Source organism: Microcaecilia unicolor, chromosome 1 (assembly GCF_901765095.1).
Source record: "Microcaecilia unicolor chromosome 1, aMicUni1.1, whole genome shotgun sequence".
NCBI lineage: Eukaryota > Metazoa > Chordata > Amphibia > Gymnophiona > Siphonopidae > Microcaecilia > Microcaecilia unicolor.
This window is the reverse complement of record NC_044031.1, coordinates 233114954-233137768: the sequence shown is the minus strand read 5'-3', so window position 1 is coordinate 233137768 and position 22815 is coordinate 233114954. Positions and strand designations below refer to the sequence as shown.

At 42.7% G+C, this 22815-nt stretch overlaps 1 protein-coding gene across 1 annotated transcript in view; it reads right to left on the bottom strand.

Annotated features, from left to right (window-relative positions):
- LOC115471036 (poly(rC)-binding protein 3-like) overlaps positions 1 to 22815 on the bottom strand; it is a 1141923-nt gene that overhangs the window by 533578 nt on the left and 585530 nt on the right. The gene's annotated exons all lie outside the window — the stretch shown is intronic.

Genomic DNA, 22815 nt, shown 5'->3' with positions numbered 1-22815 from the left:
TGGCCAGCACTATCCCCGCCTCCCAACCACCAGCCCCGCCTCCCACCACCGGCTCTGGCACAGACCGTATAAGTCTGGCCAGCACTATCCTCGCCTCCCAACTACCAGTCCTGCCTCCCACCACCAGCTAAGACATTTGACCACATTTCTTGGCCCTGTTTATGGGAAGTTTTGCACAATTTTGGTTTTGAAGGATATTTTCTAGATATGATACAACTGATTTACTGTGAACCATGGGCACAGGTACTATTAAATAGAGTCCTTTCTGTGCCCTTTGATGTCCGGAGGGGGATATGCCAGGGATGCCTATTATCTCCTCTTCTGTTTGTACTTTGCATGGAGCCCCTGGCTTGTCAACTACTTCAAGACCGACATGTAAGGTGGATTCCAGTGGAAGATTCTAATTTTACTTTAGCTTTGTTTGCAGATGATTTATTAGCAGCGTTCATGGATCCTTGTACCTCCCTTCCCCAGCCTTGGATCTCCTTGCAGAGTTTGGCCAGGTGTTGTGGCTCTGGATTAATGTAGATAAATCTCAGGCCCTCAGTTTGTCTGAGCATTTAGAGAACCACTGGTGTGGGGGGGAGGGGGTCCCTCTTTGATAGGCAAGGAATTCTATAAAATATCTGGGCTTTAACATACCTAGAAATATGTCACATTTGCACCATGCTAATATAACACCTCTTTTGGAGGTGATTGAGAGGCTCTGTGGATGCTAGTCTCACGTAGGGTAGAATACACTTGTTAAAAATAATTATCTTGCCACAATGGTTATATGTCCTCCAGCATTTGCTTTTTATTTTGAAAATGATGGATTTGCAGCTGTGGAACAAAATCCTTCGTAAATTTTTGTGGTCTAATAAGAAACCAAGGTTGCCCTTGCCCTAGCTTAGCCTGTCTTGTGGAGAGGGTGGTCTGGGTTTACCAGACTTAAAGTATTATCATGTGGCAAGCAATATACGACAAGAGACTGGATTTTTCATACCTCCTTTTATTGTGATATGGAATATGAGAGACAATTCTGTGACAACATATCTCCAGCTTATTTAATACATGCTTGGACATCACATATCCCAAAATGTTTGAGAAAACATGTTTTGTTGAGAGTGCTGCATTGGGCTTGGAATCATTTTAGAAAACACTATGGTTTTCCAGCAATCTGTTCCCAATATTTGCCGATTTTGGGTAATGCATATTTCCCTCCTGGACAATCGTCAGCATTCTTTAAGGCGTGGTGTTAATATATGGCCTGGTTTTAGATCTGCCACTGGAATTGTGATGGACAAAGCCACAGAGCCAAAAACATCTGAAAAAGTACTGATTAGGCCAAACAAGTAACAAATGAATTAATATTTGAGAATCTGCAGAAAGCAGGTCTGAACAATGAGTCTTGACACAAACAGGTACAGGTACAATATCCAAATAATATATAGCACCTGAAATGAAAGAAAGATGGATAAAATGAATAAAATGTGGTTCTCAAAATGGGGCCTATTTTAGTATATTATTGTATAAAATGATACTGATACAGAGATCAGAAGGTGTTGTGAAAGATGTTGATGAAATATGTGAAACTGGTATCTCAACAGAAAAAATGTTAGTAACCGCAAAAACAGTTTGTTCCAAAAAAACATGTTGATATTACCGGAAAATGTTGCAACCTTGTGAAATACATGGAACGGAAGAGCTGGGTACAAAATGCACAGATGGCAGTACGCGACAGTTTAACCGCAGAAATTGAGAAATATTTGAAAAAAACAGGTCCCAAAATAGGTGCTGCCATAGACTTCAATAGAGAGATGAGAGTATAAAAGAAGGGTGATTTGGGCTTAATTTCGGAGTCGTCCCCAACGCATCTCAGACGGCAGAGCGCTGTGCCATTGAACCCAGAACCTGTCCGATGTCTGTACTACTTTGAAACTTTGGTAAGAATAAATGCCTTCTATCTGAAACCTATCTCTGTCTTCATTTTCAAGTATTCCTTACCTGTCACTTATTTTACAAACTAAACTAAACCCACACCAGACACTCATTTTGTGCACAAAATACTGATAGATTCAAATAGACTATATGTGGGAACATAAATGGCCCAGAATACACCTAGATCCAGAAAGGCAGAAAGCAGAGGTCATGGGGATCAGTTTTGAATTACGCCTTCTGATGCCTCCCCAGAACCAACCACCCTGGGATTGGAGGGAAACTATAAAGAATCTTCTGGATGAACTTAAGATGTTCCCCTCCCCATTTGGAAAAGTCCAGAAGGGGTCTAAAAGAGGTCCATTTAAAACAGTGGTGAGCCCCGGTCGCTGACCGTACTCGCTGACCTTCCTCCCCCCCGCACGCTGTATTTTTACACGCTAATTTTTGAACACAGAGGGGATAAATCTATGTGTTCAAAAATATTTCTTTCCTGTCTTTCCATTTTCTTCTCTGTTCTTTTTCTGCCCCTATCTTCTGTCCATCCTCTCCGTCCTTCTTCCCCTCCCTATCTTCTCCCTTTCCTACCTCTGTCCGGACCTTCATTCACTGCTCACTGCAGTTCTCGGACAGTACACTTCATCTGCCCTCCTGTATGTCCTGCGCTCTCAACTAGGATATCTCTCTGTCCTGATTGCCCTCCCCAATTGCCCGGTTTTTATTGCCTCCCTCCTTTTCGTCTCACTTGCCTATTCTGGCTATCTTCGTACTTACTCTGCTCCCTGTTCTCTCTCACTGCAGTTCTCTGACGATTCTGTCCATCTGACTGTTCTTATACTTCATCTTGTATTCATCACCTATATACTGTTCCTTTTGAGTGTTTGCTGTATGAAAGAATATGTATGCCATCTCGATTCTGAGTTTTGGGAGACCATACTTAGCAGATGGTGACTGTATTTTCTTTTTCAGCACGATTGTCAGTAAGCGGTCTTATGCGGGCTATTCTTTGCCTAACGCCTTGACATTTCGTGTCTTAAGTCTCTGTCCAACATTTGTTTTCCTCCTTCTTTTTCCCTGAACCCCTGTGTATTTTATGTCCTATCTTCTGTCCTTCTGACAGCCCATGGCCCCCCCCTTCCTGCCCAAACACTTCTGTTTCATTGCCCTTGCCTGCCATCTAAAAACACTTCGGCTTCGCTGAAACCTGTGATTTGGGTTTCCCCCTTCTTTCAAACTGTATTGCAGCATTTCTATGAAAAATAATTTCTTATAGCATCCTTACACTGCTTGTTTTCTCACTATAAAGCGCATTTCCTGTTCCTTCTTTAAGGCGTTGTCCTACTGACCTCTTTTTCACAACTGCTTTGTTCTACATTTTTTTTTTTTTTTTTTTTACTACTTGGGCGTTGTTCTTGTCCCCCTTTTGTCTGTTTTCTTTATACATGTTTAATCTGCCTCATCTGAATGTTAGGTACTTTTTCTCTGCAAGTATCAAAGTAGTAAAATTACTTATCTTTCGATGGCTCATGTTGCCGAGTTCAGTATATGTGCACTTCTGTGCATGTAGCAATGTACGGAAGTATTTTCTTGCTTTCACTTTTAGGCTTACGGCACAGCACGGCACAGCCTTTTAGGGTCTTAAAATTATAATATAACACTAATCTATAGCCTATTTCCTTTCTTCTTTTCTGCATTTCTCGTCTCAGTAGGAAACACCTGCCTCCTCTTAAGCTAGTACAGTTTGTATTGTATACTGAACGTATCTTATCCGAAGAGCTTACATATGCTTACTTTGCTTTAAAATTTTATTCTCTCTCTTTGTCTAACATCGGACATTTTTACATATTGTTCATTCTTTTAGTATGGAACCTTGTCCTTATAAGCCTTTATAAGTCCCGTCTTTCTGTTTTTCTCTCCTTTTTCCTTTCACATTAAAAGTGCGTAGATGCTCCACTTCTCCTTTTTGGGCGGTGCCCACTTCCTTCTTCTTCTCAATATTATATTCTCTCCCTCTTCACTCTGCTAATCTTTAGCTTGGGCATCTCTTGTAACATTTTGTTTAAAAATAATTTCGTACGTTGTAGAGAGTGTGTGTCATCACTTTTGACAGACTGCTACCGTCTTCCGTGCTGTTAATTATTTTTATCTTTTCTGCTAAAACTCCCATTTGGAGTATTGCCTGCCACCTGGCTATTATTGTATTTGAAATGGACAATGCTATTCTCTAATTGCTATCGTACGCCACAGTTTGCATACTAAGAATTTTAGACCTGCATCTGTTTGACCTTGGAGCCTAACTTAAACATATTTAGTAATCAACCTTTTTCTACGGTCCTTTTCAAACACTTGCGTTGTTTTTATTGGCCACTGCTGCATGAGCTTTGGGGACTGAGCTTCTGCCATGATTTCTGCTTGCCACGATTAATATGCACTCATTTCCTGTAAAACTGCTTGCCCGTAACTTTCCTGCACACAAGTGATTTAAGCTTACGATACTGTGCCTGCGTTCTATAAATAGATAGTGTACGGCAATGTTCTTAGTCCAATCATATATTTACTTCTCTGTAAGTTTAACCCTGTTTTATGATACATAGTCTCAGTATATGACAAACAGCAGTGTTTGAATGCTTTCGGTTTCAATGTTAGCGATCGTAGCGCTACATCTTTGCTTGTCTAGAATGGGTTTTGTTTTTGCAGTATAATATTATGCGAGCTCCATTATAATGATTTATAGGTTGTTTTTACTAGGGGATTTTTTGTTTCATTACTTGAAAATCCAATTTTGTTGTACAGTTTTTTCCTCCTCTGATATGGGGAACAGACGAAGGTTGTCGTTCATTGGTTTGCTCAGCTTGTCCATCACATTCATTTTTTTTCTCCTCTTTCTCTCCAAGTCCCACCTACTCTCCTACTTTGCTTCTGTCACTCTTGTGTTTAACTTTTATGCATGTTTATGCTGTGCAACAGTGTGAATGATTTTATTTTGTATTGTGTTGTCCTGGTTTTGCGGGCCTCTTCACTGTCGGCTGTCTTATTTTAATGCTTTTGAGTCCCTTTTTATGAATTATTTAATAAGCAAATCTATTGTCTTGTTACTCTTTTATGGTACCTTCCCCCAAGAGCTTACATATGTTTAGTGTTAAGTTTTTCTTCCAATTTTCTTTTAACAAGATTTATCTTATTTTTACTATTTTTGCAGTTTGTTTCAGGGGCTCTTCCCTGGGATGGGCTATACCTTTTATTCTACTTTTACAAATTTTTTTTTGTTTTTTCTCCCCTTATATACCAGTGTCACGCTATAATTATTGGGCTAGATACCGATGTCTGATGTCTGGGACTCACACCCATTTGAGGGCCACAAAACCCTCAATGGATGACGGTATCATAAATACTAGATTTAAAGCAGAATTCCATTCAATTTTCAGAGTGGCCTGCGGATTCGGCATTATTGCCCACATATGCGTTACCTAGTACAGATGAGCGTGGGTGCAATATAGAGACGTCTGACGCATTTCGTTGCGAGTTTGGACAAGTTAACGAGGGCTTCTCAATATTTTTGAACTGTTAGTGGTAGACGAGCAAACTCCTAACTTTTTCAATGTTTTAGGAAGGTTAGTAGTAGAAGAGCAGACTCCTAACCAGGTTAGTGGTAGAAGAGATGACTCCTGACCATAAATTTTTGCTTGGTTTATAAGGTTCATTGTGGAGGTTAGTTGTAGAAGAGTAAAACTCCTAATCAGCGGAAACTCTGTGGACCGCTGCTCCTTAATTCATGATACCTTGTTCGCTGGTTTCTTGAGTTCTTTTGGGAGTGTTTGCGATATCCCTTTTTGGGGATTCTACCATGGGTTGGAACCCATGGCCAATAGTAGCAGGAATAACTCTTGGCAGGCAGTAGCAGCAGAGAACACTCCTGTCTTTAGAAGCACACTCTGGGGAGTAGTTTTTTTCTTGATTTGGGGTAGAGTAGTATACACGTTGACACTATTCTCTTAAACACTTTGATCACCTTTGTGGCTTACATTTACCTGTTCATTTAACATGCGGCAAAAGCATTCGGGCTTTCCGCCAATTAGTAATCTCTGTTCTAGGTTCCGCCACCGGAACGCTCTTGAAGACGCGTGAGTATAACAGTGTTTGGTATATGCATGATGCATGTTTTTGTTTAGATAATTTTCCCTTGCACGTTATTGTTTGTATACTTTAGCTGCCCTTGTTATACATCCAAGAAATTTGACTTGAACCATCTCACTTATACATATTGCGTTATATTGAATACGCTCTTCTATGAGTTCCTATGTGGATTGTCTTCCCCCTATTTCAGATCCCACTATGTCCCCCTCCTCATCCCCTAGTCCCCTGGAAAGAGTCCTTAATTTCTTTCCCGCTGATAGAAAAGAACTTACCCGCTTATGTCAAACCTGGCATACCGGTTGGTCCGCTAAGGATCAAGGACTGGAATGGCCATCAAAGGGCTCATTTGATCAGGGCAAACTCCAAGCTTTGGTCTGCTACAATGAGTCCCACAAAACAGGAAAATCTAGGGATAAACATTTAGCTGCCATTAATAAATTCATACTTATTGCACAAAACCAGAACGATAGGAGTTTAGGTAGGTCCGATTGCGACCAAGCTCCCTACCAGGAGGCAGTAATACCTACTGCCCCACCACCTTATGATGCTGCTACCGCTGCAGGTACAACAAAGCTTCTACCATGTGCAGTGGGATATACCCCGATACCCCCAGGATATTGTGATAAACCGGTCACAAGTCCTCTGCTGCAGAATTCTCAAGGATCCCAGACAGTAACACCCCCGCTGCCTGCAGTATCTCCCGCTCCTATATTTGACCCACCCACTACCGTGCACATTGCCGGTGTTGTTGATCTATCTCTTCCCTCATCACAACAAAACTCAATCAGCCCAATATCTCAGGGGTCAGTACAAACTCAGACGCCCTTAACCCCTTCAGCAATACCAGTGGCTCAGACTGTTGCTCAGTCGCCCACGGTCACGACTGCCCCAACGATGCAAGCAACTACCCAAACGCTAACTCCACAACCTCATGTCTATCGTACTATTGGAGGTTATGAGATTGACATACCCCCCCCCATTATTGAACATTACCCTTGTGTCCAGGACCCTTTGGTTCCGGTCTCCATTCACCACCCAACTATCATTCAGACTGATGCGGCTGCCCAGACCTCCACCTGTCCTGTGCCAGGATCAGGATTGACCTCACACATGACTACTCAAACGGCTACCTACCCATACATGGGACATTCAACTCAGACATCACCTCCACCGCCACATTTGGACTCCTCTGTCCAAACTGGTTTCTTGCCTCCCGCATCCCTGCATTACCCTATTCTGTCTCAGTTACGACAGATGGGCTTCATTCCATGTAGTCCTGCTACACAGACACGGGCTATTTGTCAGGAACTCTGTGATCGGGGCTTTATTACAGCGCCCCCTGTTCCAATGAACCCTTCCATGCCGACTCTAGAACCTGAGTGTTCTACTCCTCCTAGATGGGAGCAATTGGGTGCACGCCCCAAGGGTAAAATTCCCCAATTGGCAGAGGAACTGGCTCGTCTCCGCCGTCCTCTCATACTTCCAGCCAAACCAGGTACTGGGGATCTACCAAAAATAATATCCTCCCCATTAGACGCAGCATGGGAAGTTTTACAACAACAACTCCCAGCTAAATCTGACCTGGAGGATATTCGAAATGAACCTCCCCCAGTGCTGAATTTCTCCTCCTCGGTGGAAGGAGATTCGTCGCACCTGGAACTACCCAAGACCCGTCCCCCTGACACTCACATTCCTTCAGGGGCATGTTGTATGCCACAACCTGGCACCACATTGGCCAGTATGGGAAATGACCTCGCATTCGTTTCAGAAGGACTTCGTTCCTTACGTAAGTCCATTTCAGAACTCCCGGATACTATTGCATCTGCTGCATCAAAATCCAAAATGCCCCAACAACATGATGTTATTTCACATCATACCAGACAACGCCACCCTCAAAGTTATCTTACTGACGAGGGATCTAGTCGCTGCCTTGCAGTCATTGACGGTCCCCGTCACCCTACAGGTCTGAACATTGATACAGAACCTGGCTTATCTGGTCCACCTAGCACACCCGCCCAATATGTGGCATTACATGAAAATTCATGGTATTATGTTCAACCATGGATTGATAATCTTGCAGGATGGTCTGAGGCGCTTCAGCCTCAGTCCGCCCTCTTCCCACGAGAAGGATCCTTGCGGTCTGATAAGCTCTCACTAGTGAGAGATCTTATTTATGACCACCCTGACCCCCATTGGGATCAGAAAACGACCCTCTACCTAATCCAAGGTCTTCAGGTTTGGAAAAAGTACGAGAATCAATTTCCCCCAACCGCATCAATTGATCTCCTTACATCTTCATTGATTAAACCCTTTGAAAAAGTAAAACTTTTTCCCTTGTTAAATAAGATGTCAGGTGGTGTTCCTCATACGGAGTACACTCCACTTTCAGCAGTTGAATTAAATAGCCTCATACTGCAACTCCCGGATATTACATTAGGAGGTAACCGATGGTTGAAGAAATTTCAGGACATCACACTAGGTACCACCCTGTCAGTTGGAGACATGAAAGCGCTTTTGGGCAGAACCCCACACGCCAGTGTCACTGACATATTCACCCAATCAGGATATGCCAAATTTGTAACAGATACCGAGTATGATGGCAATCCTTTAACAGAGATTCAGACCAAAGTATTCCAGGAAATCCGGACCATGTATCCGGCTCTAAAAGACTTTTCAGTTATCACTTCTCAGAGATGGGAAATGGATTCAGAGCCTATTGAGGCTTACTTACTCAGACTCCAAGATCTCTATAAAGAAGAGACGGAGGAGAAATTTGACTCCGATAATGCTCTTCCGGTATTCTATCATTTACTTAAGGGAACCCTACCTTCACAGATCAAAACAAAACTTGAAGACACAGTTGGTCTCCAACTAGAAAAATGGCCAAAGATTCGTGAACACATCCTTCATCATTGCAGAAAACTTATTAAAAGCAAGCAAGATGAAGCCCAACATCGTAAGACAGTACACACTAACTTAGAAGTGCTGCAGACTGAAGATCTCAAAGAAAAGAGAGCCTCTAAGAGCTCTGACGCAGATCCCAATGCCCCGGAGACCACTCCCCCTGTTATTCTTATGTATGCTGACCAACGCTATGACAATAACACCCGAAATCAGGGCCCACGGCCCTACCGCCCAGACCGTAGAACTGATTACCCAGAAGAAAGAGGTCGTAGCTCCCAACCTCAGCGAGGTCCCCCAAGGGGCCCCCCGGATGTCTATAGACAACCCAGAGACTACCGTTCCCGACCTAGTCCAGATCGTTATGCAGATGTTCAGTGCTATCGCTGTCAGCAATACGGCCACTACGCACGGGAATGTCTGCAACCCTTACAACACAGACCCAGGGTTCAGGTCCGCCAAGAACGGCAAGAACGTCAGTCATTCCCTTTATGGAACCCAGATCAACGCCGCCCCCAGTGACTAGGCGTGGTCCACACTGCTGCAGGATTGGATGATCCCATGATCACCTTGTTAATCTGTGATGTCCCTGTTCCCTTTTTAATAGACACAGGCGCCTCTCGCTCTGTGCTAGCCCATGTCCCGCACAAATTGCAGAAACTTCTTAAAGTTTCCCCTAACAATATTACCACCACAGGCTTTGATGGTGTCCCAACAGACACACCCCTGCTTGAACCTTTACCAATTACCTATGCGGATCAACAACTATCTGCTCCCTTTTTGTATGCTCCGTTGTGCCCTGTCAATTTACTTGGGAGAGACCTGTTAACATTATTTCACTTTGAAATTCATTTTGATCCTTCCCCTAATGAAAGTACCTCACTCATGATGGCTGTCACCTCTATGGTTGAGAAACAAATAGAGGTTGCACTGAATGACCTACCCGGTTTTCTTTGGGCCACACCTGATAAACCCTATGGTGAGGTTAGAGGCCCTCCCCATCGTATTCAGCTGCTACCGGGTTGCAAAGGCCCTAAAATTGCCCAGTATCCACTAAAACCTGAAGTTATTGCTGGAGCTCAGGAACAAATTGATTCCTTATTACAGCAAGGTATCATTGAAAAGTGTAATTCACCATACAATACTCCATTATTCCCAGTGCCAAAGAAAGAGCCTGGCGCCTTCCGTATAGTACAAGACTTACGCGCGCTAAATGACCTCACTTACGCGGTATTTCCAAACGTGGAAAACCCAACTACACTCCTCAATAGTATCTCTTTGCAGACATATCATTCCACCATTGACCTATCCAACGCCTTCTTTTCCATCACCCTTGACCCTGTAAGCCGTCCGCTAACGGCTTTCCAATTCAATAACACAACATATCAGTGGACCCGTCTCCCCCAGGGATTTACAGACAGTCCAACAGTCTTTTCTCAAACTTTAGCAGGACACATACAGGAATTTAAACAGTACAGATACGATCTCCCACCACAAACCTCTATTGTACAATATGTAGACGACATGCTCATTACCTGCCCTGACTTTGACACATGCGTTCAGGTCACCTGTGACTTCCTTGGCTTTCTTGCTACGAAAGGCTATAAAGTTAACAGAAAGAAATTAAAAGTAGCTCAGACACATGTTACCTTCCTTGGACACCACATAGGCCCCCGTCAGAAGGGCCTAGGTCCCGATACTCTCCAACATGTATCCTCCTTGCGGATGCCCACTACTGTTTCTGATCTCAGAGGTGTCCTTGGCATGTTGAATTTTTGTCGCCTTTGGATACCCAATTATTCAGCTCGAACACAGCCATTTTATATGAAACTACAGGGTAAACAGAAAATTAAACGAGAACCCATTAACTTCACAGCTCAGGAAACATCAGATCTTATGGCTCTTGTAAAAGATGTTATGCTTTCCTCCCCATTGGCAACTATTGATGTTTCTCAGGATGTACACCTTTGGGTCGTGCATACTGAGACTACTTGGTCTTGCTTAATCACTCAAGAACATGATGATCTTGCCTGTGGTTACCTTTCAGGTACTTTTTCCCCTGTTGAAAGAGCCTTTGCCACTTGTGAGAAAGGCCTTGTTGCCGCCAGCACAGCTGTCACGAAATTATACAGCTACATTCCTCACCTTCCGGTGATTCTTCACACGTCCCATGATGTAAAATATCTGTTGGACAAACAGATTAGTCACATGACTGTCTGCCGATTGCAAAAGTATCAAGTACTTTTGTTCAGTGTAGTGCACTCTATTCACCCATTAACTTTAACTGACCTTCAACGCCTAGATCCATTACTCACTGTAACAGAGACAGCACAGAATGCAATCTTTCCCCATGAGTGCACTACCCAATTGTCTGTTCCCGAATCCCTCCATCTGCATTCAGAAATCTTGCAGAGTGGCGAGGTTTGGTTTACAGATGGTTCTCAGCAAAACGGAGTTGCCGGCTTTGCCGCCCTCCATTATACACCGGAAGAACATATACTGGATCCTATACAATTCAGGTTACCAGATGCATTTACAGCCCAAACCGCAGAACTTGCAGCGGTTTTATACGTCCTTCTGTATAAAGCACTACACTCTGATTTGAGCATTGTCACCGATTCAGACTATGTTTTTGCTTCCTTGCATTCCCATGTTCGCAAATGGAACCAGAGGGGTATGATTTCCTCTACGGGACAACCTCTCAGTCACTTACCTTTGTGGACTGCACTTTTTGATGCGTTGGAGAAGCGCCATCAAAAAGGCCTCCGCACCAGTATCTCCTGGATTAAAGCTCATCAGGAGACAGTTTTTTCTTTCGCCATTAATGGGAACCATGCTGCTGATGAACTAGCCCGTGAGGTCACTTCCTTTTCCAGCCTTCCTTCCAAGTCCCCTACTGATGTGGCGCTTCCGGTAATTGCAACCGAAGTGCCTCCCCTTGACACACCTCCTTCTACTCCTTCGGACTCCACACACTCTGAATCCTCTTCTCCAAACACCCCACCTAATTTCCCTGTACCTCCTGTCCTAACCTCTTTACTATCTCCTGAATCAGAGCCCCCTGTTACGTCCCCTCCCTCTGAATCCCTAACCTCAGACTTCTCTACCACCCTCACTTCCTCTCTTTCACAAGCAGAACTCACTTTGTGGAAGCAAGCTGGATGTTTTCTTAATCCAAATGGTCTTTGGACCCATCCTAATGGTCAATTATGTGTTTCACAGCATGTTTTATCCCTTCTTTTGCATGCCCTCCATTATCCTTTACATTTAAATGCTAATACACTGTATGATCAATTGTCTTCCAAGCTATGGGCTCCCCAAATGATGCCCATGTGTCACACCGTAGTTCATAATTGCTACAAATGTTTTCTGTATACACCTAAACGAGGACCTGTCATCCCTTCCGGTCATTTGCCTGTTGTCCAGGGACCTGGCCAACATTGGTATATTGATTTCACAGATATGCAGACACCTGTGCGTGGTAAACGGTATCTGCTTGTCTGCGTGGACAGTTTCTCTAAGTGGGTGGAAGCTTTCCCTTGCACTAGAGAAACCGCACAAACCATGGCACAGTCACTGTGTAACGAAATTATTCCTCGATTTGGTATTCCTGGCAAAATTACCACAGATAATGGTACACACTTTGTGAATGAACTGTTGCAGAACCTCCTTCCAGCACTTGGCATTACACATAGAACTGTCTGTGTTTACAAACCCACCAGTAATGGTTTGGTTGAAAGATACAATGGGTTGCTTAAAACAAAAATGCGTCAGCTTATGGCAAATGGGATAAAGAATTGGCTTGATGCCCTCCCTTTGGCACTGTTATCTCTCCGTGCCACTCCATCCTCTTCCCTTAAACTGACGCCGTTCCAATTATGTACAGGTCGCCAGATGCGACTCCTACCTGGCAATCCAGACACTCAAGTCCCCGATCAATACTCAGTATATTGGGATATCTTGCAGACTATTGTAAGTTCTCTGTCCTCAATTCCACAGGCCATTTCGGACAGAAGAGGGGATTGTGATGCCAATAGATCCCCCCCTTATAAAGTGGGCGATCTAGTGCACCGGCGTTATTACACGCACAAGACCTGGCGAGATCCCATCTACGTTGGGCCCTTCAAGATTGAAGCTCTGTCAGCCACAGCTGCCAAGCTTGAGGACCACACATCCTGGGTCCATCTGAAAGATATCCGCGCCTATCCAAATACCCAATCAGGCCTCCTGGATGTTTCCATTGATGTTTCCAGCACAACAGTCACTGGAGAGACCAGTCCCACCACAAACTCCATCTCCACCACCACTGAGCCCAAGACCACCGACCCCACATCCAACACTCTTGAACCATCTTGACCAACTCGACCAAAGACTTAACCACTTAATCAACTTAGACCATCCATCTCCTGAATCCCACCTCCTTGATCTGGCTGACATAGTCATCCAAGCCTTCGCCGATTCTCCAGAGTCACCATCTGAACAACCACCTGTATTGCAACCTGCTTTTGAGTTGCCGTCCTCACCTCTTCCTCCAACTGTTCCAGCACTCCCACTTCCATACGTAGATCTTCACATCCGTCTCATCCGAATCCGTAACCTTGCAGAGGATCTCACCCAAATCCGCAACTTAGCTGAAGAATTGAGTGTGGAAGAACGAGAGACTGTTGCGTCTGCCACAGTACAGAATTTGCACAACAACATCAGTGAGCTGCTTGACATTCTACATTTGTACTTCCCCAATCAAGTCAGATAAATGCCACAGCAATTCCCGCCGATTTTCACTCCAGAAGAACTCATTCCCTTACAGACTATTTCTCTACATAAAGTTCCTATTCCAATACCACCTTTCCCAACCACTCCTGTGAAAGTGTTGATACCACCACCCTCCCCCGCTGGTAAGAGTCTCCGCAGGGAACCAACTGCTGAGAACCTTGCTGCCCTCGACAATATCAAGGAACCTGATCCACCAGACCCACTGGACATTGGACTTTACCCTGTTGATAAGTGTAACTCTGAGCAGGTATCTGAAACCAATTCCCATTGGTCGAACGACTTCGACGACACTTATTTGGAAGGCGACACCAATCCTGACGACACGGACGGAACCAGCACCCGTCCGAGCGTCGTCTCAGCAGCAGTGACGGTGTTACATCAATACACCCTCTTCTTCTGCTTTCCATCTGCTCGATTGTTTGCTGTTGGACTCGTGTGCATCATCCTACTTTGTATAGGTTTGGTTTTGTTTTTCACTACCCTGTTTACCTATACTGCTGACAGTAACCTCCTGGATCTTTGGATCACACTTACTGCCTTTCCCACTGGCAACGTTACCTTGCCAGCCGGAAACGCCACGGTACTTGTAACTACCCCAGCAGTACTTGCAACTACTTCTGTACTTGCAACTATTCCAGCAGTACTTGTAACTACTTCGGTACTTACATCTACTCCTGCTCCATCACCTACTACAGCAGCCTACACAGAGCCCCAACAATACACCGCATTTACCCACCTGTTTGGATACAGATCCCCCCAGACGACCTCAAAGATAGGTCCCATTGCCACCAGTCATCCCACCCCCTGGGCAGATACATCTGCCACGACAGACTTTTCAACTGGCTATCCTCCAGAGCCTATTGAAACCTCTGCGACTACTCCTGTCCACACTGATTCTCCTGTTTTGCATTCTACAACTGTTCCCAATAATATCAGTAGCTCGGTCCATATTGTCCCCAATCTTACAACTACTTTTGAGGATAATATTACCTTGCTTGAATTACGACCCACCCCTCCTCCTTATTCTCTGGTTCCTCCTAGTGACGCTCCTCCTCCCACGAATACTACTTTAGCCACTCCAAACATCACCGTCCCAGCCACTCGACCTCCCAGATAGCTCATCATCCTTAAGTAACCATCAATATATGTCCCAGAATTTACCAGATAACCCGCCCTCTCCACCTGATTCTCCCCCACCATCGCCTTTTAGTATAGGTGTACACTTAATCCCTGAACCCCCAGAGTACCTTTTTGATCTAAGAGAGTTAATACATCCTCATTGGGACCCAGCTCCAGAAGACGATCCCAATTGGGACCCCTTCACCCGATATCTGACATTGTGTGAACCTTTGTTTGAGAATTGGACACTAGGTCCTAGCCGAACGGTTACAGACACTGTGATATTGTTTGGAGGAACTTTAGGTTTACAAATAGAACAAACCGACGACCTCCTACTCAGACCACAAACTGCTGACGTTGTAGATTTTTGGATAATCACATACGCCGTATTGGGCACTGATTGGATACCCTTCCTGTTCATTAGAGAAGTTGGATTGGGACCTTTGGAAGTATACAGTCTTTTTGTTATCCCCGACACTCCTGAAAGAGGAGCTGTTAGAATTTACCCACCCTACCCAGTCGTTAGAATTTACCAACCCAACCCAAATTCTTCCTGATGATATATCAATCTTTGGTATACCTAGGAATATTAATTATAGCAATTACAGTTCTGGTTAGGACCCTAGGATTTATTGTGTTACTCATTTTCATTAACCGCCAATTACCTTTGGTACAGTCCACATCTTACATTTAACCATGAAAACTACCAACATGAAGTCCTTAGTCCTCCTGTTGTGTATGCTCACCATGCCCACGATACAAGGAACACAGAATCTAGAAAGTTTCCTACAACAATTTATTACCACCTACGAAATAACATTACCCACTACCAAGGACACAACCACAATAACCCTTGATGTGTGTGCTTACACAATGTGTGGGGAACATCCGGTACAGCAATATTTGTCAGCTTTTGAGGTATACCTGTGTCCCTTCTCCAATTGCGGAAGTTGGGCACATGTATGGTGGTACACAGGTTCATGGGTTCCCTACTCAGGTAGTGAGATTCCAGATCTAAAAAAGAGCATTTCCATCATGAAATTGCGATGGACTGGCCTTTGTCCAATGACTAAATGTAATCAAGTGGCTATCACTTTCAGAGGAGTAACGGCTGTGACATACAGAACTTATTCCTTAGGAATTGATGCCACAGGTAGAGATCCCATTGGAAAATTCAAAATTATTCCACCTCCAGCCCAAACTGAAGCGAATCCTTTGATGCCAACAAAAATCCCAGAAGTAAAGATTCCTTACCAGATTGTGCCAATTAACAATTCTAAAGATTTGATAGCATTAGAAACAGGATTTGGAGAAACAAACCTATGGCTCGAATGGGCGCATTATACTACAAAGAGTTTGAATGTCTCTAATTGTTATTTTTGTGCCCATGCAAGAGCAGAACCAACTGTAGTTCCTTTCCCTTTAGATCTCTACAATGATCCAGATGGTTTTTGGTGTATGTTAGAATTATTGCAGGTAAAAGACAAAGTCAATCAGTCTTGTCAGCATCTTGACAAGCACCACCCCTACTTACCCCCTCGGCTGAGGGTCCCACCCGCATTCAGGATTCCAGATCCTGCTACCAGATATCATACATGTCTGGAACGATATGGGGTGAGAAACACACGGTTTCTTGGTAATTTGACCGGTTGTAATACAACCCTAGGACAAGGGACTTTACAAAATCTAAATCTCACAAACTTTTCGCAGGCTAGAGCAGACATATGGTGGTATTGTGGAACCTATACTATCCACCATACCCTCCACAGGAGTTGGACAGGCAGATGTGCCTTAGTCAAATTGGTAATTCCAATCATTATAGCATCCTTGCTCCCTCCTCATAGCAGCTCTTCCTCACGAGTGAAGAGAAATGCAATGCCTGGATCTTTTGATGATCGGGTCTATATAGATGCTATTGGAGTTCCAAGAGGGGTTCCTGATGAGTTCAAAGCCAGAAACCAAATAGCTGCAGGATTTGAATCTGCCTTCTTTTGGTGGGCGACGATAAATAAAAATGTAGACTGGATCAACTATATATATTACAACCAGCAGAGATTTGTCAATTATACCAGGGATGCAGTTCAAGGAATTGCAGCGCAATTAGACGCCACTAGCCGGATGACGTTGGAAAACAGATTAGTGCTTGACCAACTTCTGGCAGCAGAGGGCGGAGTGTGCCATAAAATAGGTACACAGTGTTGCACCTTTATCCCCAACAATACAGCTCCAGATGGATCAATCACCAGAGCTTTGGAAGGCTTGACCTCACTGTCACAAGAATTGGCAGAGAACTCTGGGGTTGATACATCCTGGACTGGTTGGATGGATAAAGCTTTTGGTAAATGGAAGACATTTATCATTTCAGCAGCCACAACTATAATCATAGTGGTAGCAATTTTTGTGCTAGTAGGGTGTTGCATAATCCCTTGTGCTAGAGGCTTAGTAGAACGCTTAATTGAAACCGCAATCACGAAAAAGACAACAGCAGGACAATATGTCCTGTACGAAAATCTCCTTCCCAACACCACAGGAGATGACACATTGGACTATCTCCCTCTGAGAAGGACCAATCGCTATACAACTGCTAGAGACACTAGAGAAATGTCTGCATCTGTATAATCAGGTAATAGCACACACAGGGATACAATATAACCATATAAAGCTTTATAAGATAAGATATAATCAGTATATAACCAAAGAAATTAATGATTAAATAGGTAAGAATGAGATAGAATTTGCATGTTAAAGGGTAGAAGTATAGTAGTTTTTGTATAACCATAGATATTGATAAGTAGAAATGATTGAAATAATTGAAGTGGTGCCAGAATGGTAATCAGAAACCAAATAACTCAGACTGTACCAGCTTGCACTGAGACTCAGAAAATTTTATGGCCTTGTAGGATACCTTCTGGAATGGATGGTACCATGGTATATTTACCCTGGTGTCACCCTATGGGATAGGGTGAAGAGGGGAATGTTAATATATGGCCTGGTTTTAGATCTGCCACTGGAATTGTGATGGACAAAGCCACAGAGCCAAAAACATCTGAAAAAGTACTGATTAGGCCAAACAAGTAACAAATGAATTAATATTTGAGAATCTGCAGAAAGCAGGTCTGAACAATGAGTCTTGACACAAACAGGTACAGGTACAATATCCAAATAATATATAGCACCTGAAATGAAAGAAAGATGGATAAAATGAATAAAATGTGGTTCTCAAAATGGGGCCTATTTTAGTATATTATTGTATAAAATGATACTGATACAGAGATCAGAAGGTGTTGTGAAAGATGTTGATGAAATATGTGAAACTGGTATCTCAACAGAAAAAATGTTAGTAACCGCAAAAACAGTTTGTTCCAAAAAAACATGTTGATATTACCGGAAAATGTTGCAACCTTGTGAAATACATGGAACGGAAGAGCTGGGTACAAAATGCACAGATGGCAGTACGCGACAGTTTAACCGCAGAAATTGAGAAATATTTGAAAAAAACAGGTCCCAAAATAGGTGCTGCCATAGACTTCAATAGAGAGATGAGAGTATAAAAGAAGGGTGATTTGGGCTTAATTTCGGAGTCGTCCCCAACGCATCTCAGACGGCAGAGCGCTGTGCCATTGAACCCAGAACCTGTCCGATGTCTGTACTACTTTGAAACTTTGGTAAGAATAAATGCCTTCTATCTGAAACCTATCTCTGTCTTCATTTTCAAGTATTCCTTACCTGTCACTTATTTTACAAACTAAACTAAACCCACACCAGACACTCATTTTGTGCACAAAATACTGATAGATTCAAATAGACTATATGTGGGAACATAAATGGCCCAGAATACACCTAGATCCAGAAAGGCAGAAAGCAGAGGTCATGGGGATCAGTTTTGAATTACGCCTTCTGATGCCTCCCCAGAACCAACCACCCTGGGATTGGAGGGAAACTATAAAGAATCTTCTGGATGAACTTAAGATGTTCCCCTCCCCATTTGGAAAAGTCCAGAAGGGGTCTAAAAGAGGTCCATTTAAAACAGTGGATACAACAAGGGATAATACTACTTCAATATGTCCTTGATGAAGATGATTAGGCGGGGCCAGTTGTTCTGTCCTCTGCTATGCTAACAAGGATTTATGACCTTTCGAGTTGTCCTTGGTATTCTTATCTGCAACTTCGACATCATGCAGAAACTCAAATGAGATCTTTCCCAGCAGGATTTACAGAATCTGATTTTGATGATATCTGGTCGCTATCAGCAGTGAGAAAGGAGCCACTGCGACATCATTATGCTACTTTGATAAAACCTAGAGGCCTTCATCCATTGCATTGAACAGTTGTTTTGTGGGTAACAGATTTTGGTTATCAGGATATTAATCAATTTTTGCGTAGTTTGCAGACTGTTTCTCAATTGGTGGCGAGCATTCAGTTACAGGAACTATATTATGAATTTCTTTTGACAATGTACATTCATCCAGCTAGAGCTTGGAAGATGGGATGTCCTACTGATGGATCTTGTGTTAAATGTGGCAGTCATGATGCCTCTTATAAACACTATGTTTTGGATTGTGCATCAACTTGCCATTTTTAGTAGATAGTGTGGGCACATTTGAGTTGGATGCACCACTGTAATTTGCAAGCAACCCCTCAAGTGTGCCTGTTGGACAATGTTTCCACGATTCCAGGGGGTGCATATGCTTCCCATCTCTTCTTACATAAAGCTTCATTGATAGCCAAACATTGTATAATGGCCCAATGGATACAACCAGAGGCTCCAACTTTGATACAATGGCAAAATTGTATGTATGATTGTTGAAGATAGAATGTCTGTCTGTTGAACATGCTGTCTATTGTGTCATAGAAGATTTCTTAAGACTTGGACAGCTTTTATGGACACTCTTACCACTCAAATCCGTTCTAAAAGCAGGAAGCCGGCAAAAGAATCGGTTGGACCACTAGATGACCGAGGAGTAAAAGGGGCGATCAGGGAAAACAAAGCCGTAGCGGAGAGATTAAATGAATTCTTAGCTTCGGTCTTCACAGAGGAAGATTTGGGTGAGATACCGGTGCCAGAAATAGTATTCGAAGCTCACGAGTCAGAGAGTCTGAATGAATTCTCTATAAACCTGGAGGATGTAATGGGTCAATTTGACAACTTGAAGAGTAGCAAATCTTCTGGACCGGATGGTATTCATCCCAGAGTACTGATAAAACAGAAAAATGAACTTGCGGAGCTATTGTTAGTAATATGTAATTTATCCTTAAAATCAAGCGTGGTACCTGAAGATTGGAGGTGGCCAATGTAACGACGATTTTTTAAAAAGATTCCGGGAAATTATAGACTGGTGAGTCTGATGTCGGTGCCTGGCAAAATGGTAGAGACTATTAAAAATAACAAAATTACAGAACATATTCAAAAGTGTGGATTAATGAGACAAAGTCAACATGGATTTAGTGAAGGGAAATCTTGCCTCACCAATCTACTACATTTCTTTGAAGGGGTGAACAAACACGTGGATAAAGGTGAACCAGTTGATATTGTGTATCTGGATTTTCAGAAGGCGTTTGACTAAGTACCTCATGAAAGTCTTCAGAGGAAATTGGAGAGTCCTGGGATAGGAGGTAGTGTTCTATTGTAGATTAAAACTGGTTAAAAGATAAAAAAAACAGAGAGTAGGGTTAAATGGTCAGTATTCTCAATGGAGTAGGGTAGTTAGTGGGGTTCCCCAGGGGTCTGTGCTGGGACTGCTGCTTTTTAACATATTTATACAGTAATTGACCTAGAAATGGGAGTAACTAGTGAGGTAATTAAATTTGCTGATGACACAAAGTTATTCAAAGTCGTTAAATCGTGGGAGGATTGTGAAAAATTACAAGAGGACCTTACGAGACTGGGAGACTGGCCGTCTAAATGGCAGATGACATTTAATGTGAGTGAATGCAAAGTGTTGCATGTGAGGAAGAGGAACCCAAATTATAGCTACATCATATAAGGTTCCACGTTAGGAGTCACAGACCAAGAAAGGGATTTAAGTGTCGTCGTTGATGATACGTTGAAACCTTCTGCTCAGTGTGCTGCTGCGGCTAAGAAAGCAAATAGAATGTTAGGTATTATTAGGAGAAGAATGGAAAACAAAAATGAGGATGTTATAATGCCTTTGTATCACTCCATGGTGCGACTGCACCTTGAATATTGTGTTCAATTCTGGTCGCCGCATCTCAAAAAAGATAAAGTGGAATTAGAAAAGGTGCAGAGAAGGGCGACGAAAATGATAAAGGGGATGGGACAACTTCCCTATGAAGAAAGGTAAAGCGGCTAGGGCTCTTCAGCTTGGAGAAAAGGCGGCTGAGGGGAGATATGATAAGTATATAAGTTCATAAGTATTGCCATACTGGGAAAGACCAAAGGTCCATCGAACCCAGCATCCTGTTTCCAACAGTGGCTAATCCAGGTCACAAATACCTGACAAAATACCAAAAACGTACAAAACATTTTATACTGCTTATCCCAGAAATAGTGGATTTTCCTCAAGTCCATTTAATAATGGTCTATGGACTTTTCCTTTAGGAAGCCGTCCAAACCTTTTTAAAACTCCTCTAAGCTAACCACCGGTCTATAAAATAATGAGTGGAGTTGAATGGGTAGATGTGAAGCATCTGTTTACACGTTCCAAAAATACTAGGACTAGGGGGCATGCGATGAAGCTACAATGTAATAAATTTAAAATGAATCGGAGAAAATGTTTCTTCACTCAACGTGTAATTAAACTCTGGAATTCGTTGCCAGAGAATGTGGTAAAGGCGGTTAGCTTAGCAGAGTTTTAAAAAGGTTTGGATGGCTTCCAAAAGGAAAAGTCCACAGATCATTATTAAATGGACTTGGGGAAAATCCACTATTTCTGGGATAAGCAGTATAAAATGTTTTGTACTTTTTTGGGATCTTGCCAGGTATTTGTGACCTGGATTGGCCACTGTTGGAAACAGGATGCTGGGCTTGATTAAACTTTGGTCTGTCCCAGTATGGCAATACTTATTTACTTATGTATCATATTGAACACCTTAGACGCTTAAGTTTCATAAACATTGATGTATTTTCTCTCTTTCAATTAGTCCTGTACTTCTTAGGGGTTGGGGCTGACAGTTTTGTTTTTGTTTTTTGGATTTCAGTCTTGGTAACAGTTCTCTGAGTTTTATTCACAGATATGTTATGATATTGTTTTGCATTTCCAGTTGCACTGGCATTTTGTAATCCTGGAAAAGGTTCAATTAAAATAAATTAAAATATTTACACATAAATGTAATTAGTGCCAATAATTACTTGTTAAAAGCCAATTATTGGCACTAATTGTCTTGTTATTCAATTAAATTGTGCACACAAATGCATGTGCCCAAATATGTGTGCACAATTTTTGGCCACTTTTAAAGAATTAGGGGGTCTACCCGCAAGAACTGTGTATAAAATTCTGCTCTTTGACTTTTTGTCTATAAAACTAAACAGGAATAATTCTGCATAATCAGTACTAAAAGTTTTGTACCAATTACACACATAGATGCCAAAATTCTGCCTAAGTGCTTTCCTGTAAATACTTGTTTAACTTACATAAGGGCCTTTTTACTAAGCTGCGGTAAAAGGGGCCCTGCACTAGCAGTGGCAGCCATTTTTGCCGAATGCCAGGGCCCCTTTTATCGCAGTGGGTAAAAGGCTGAAAAAAGAAATGGCTGTGTGGTAAAGTTGCACTTGCCACGTGGCCAATTCTGGGGGAGCACTTACTGCCACCCATTAATAGAAATCATTAAGTGTGCATTTGTTAGCACACATTAAAATTTTAATGTGCACTAATGTGGTTTAATACTGTTTATCTATAATTCGAAAACCCACCTAATCTTAAACCCATATGGTAAAGCTCTGAGAGAGAAGGTAACAGTTCACAGATTCTATAAAGGTGGAGAAAAAAAGGCCTCAGTATCACCCTCCAGCCA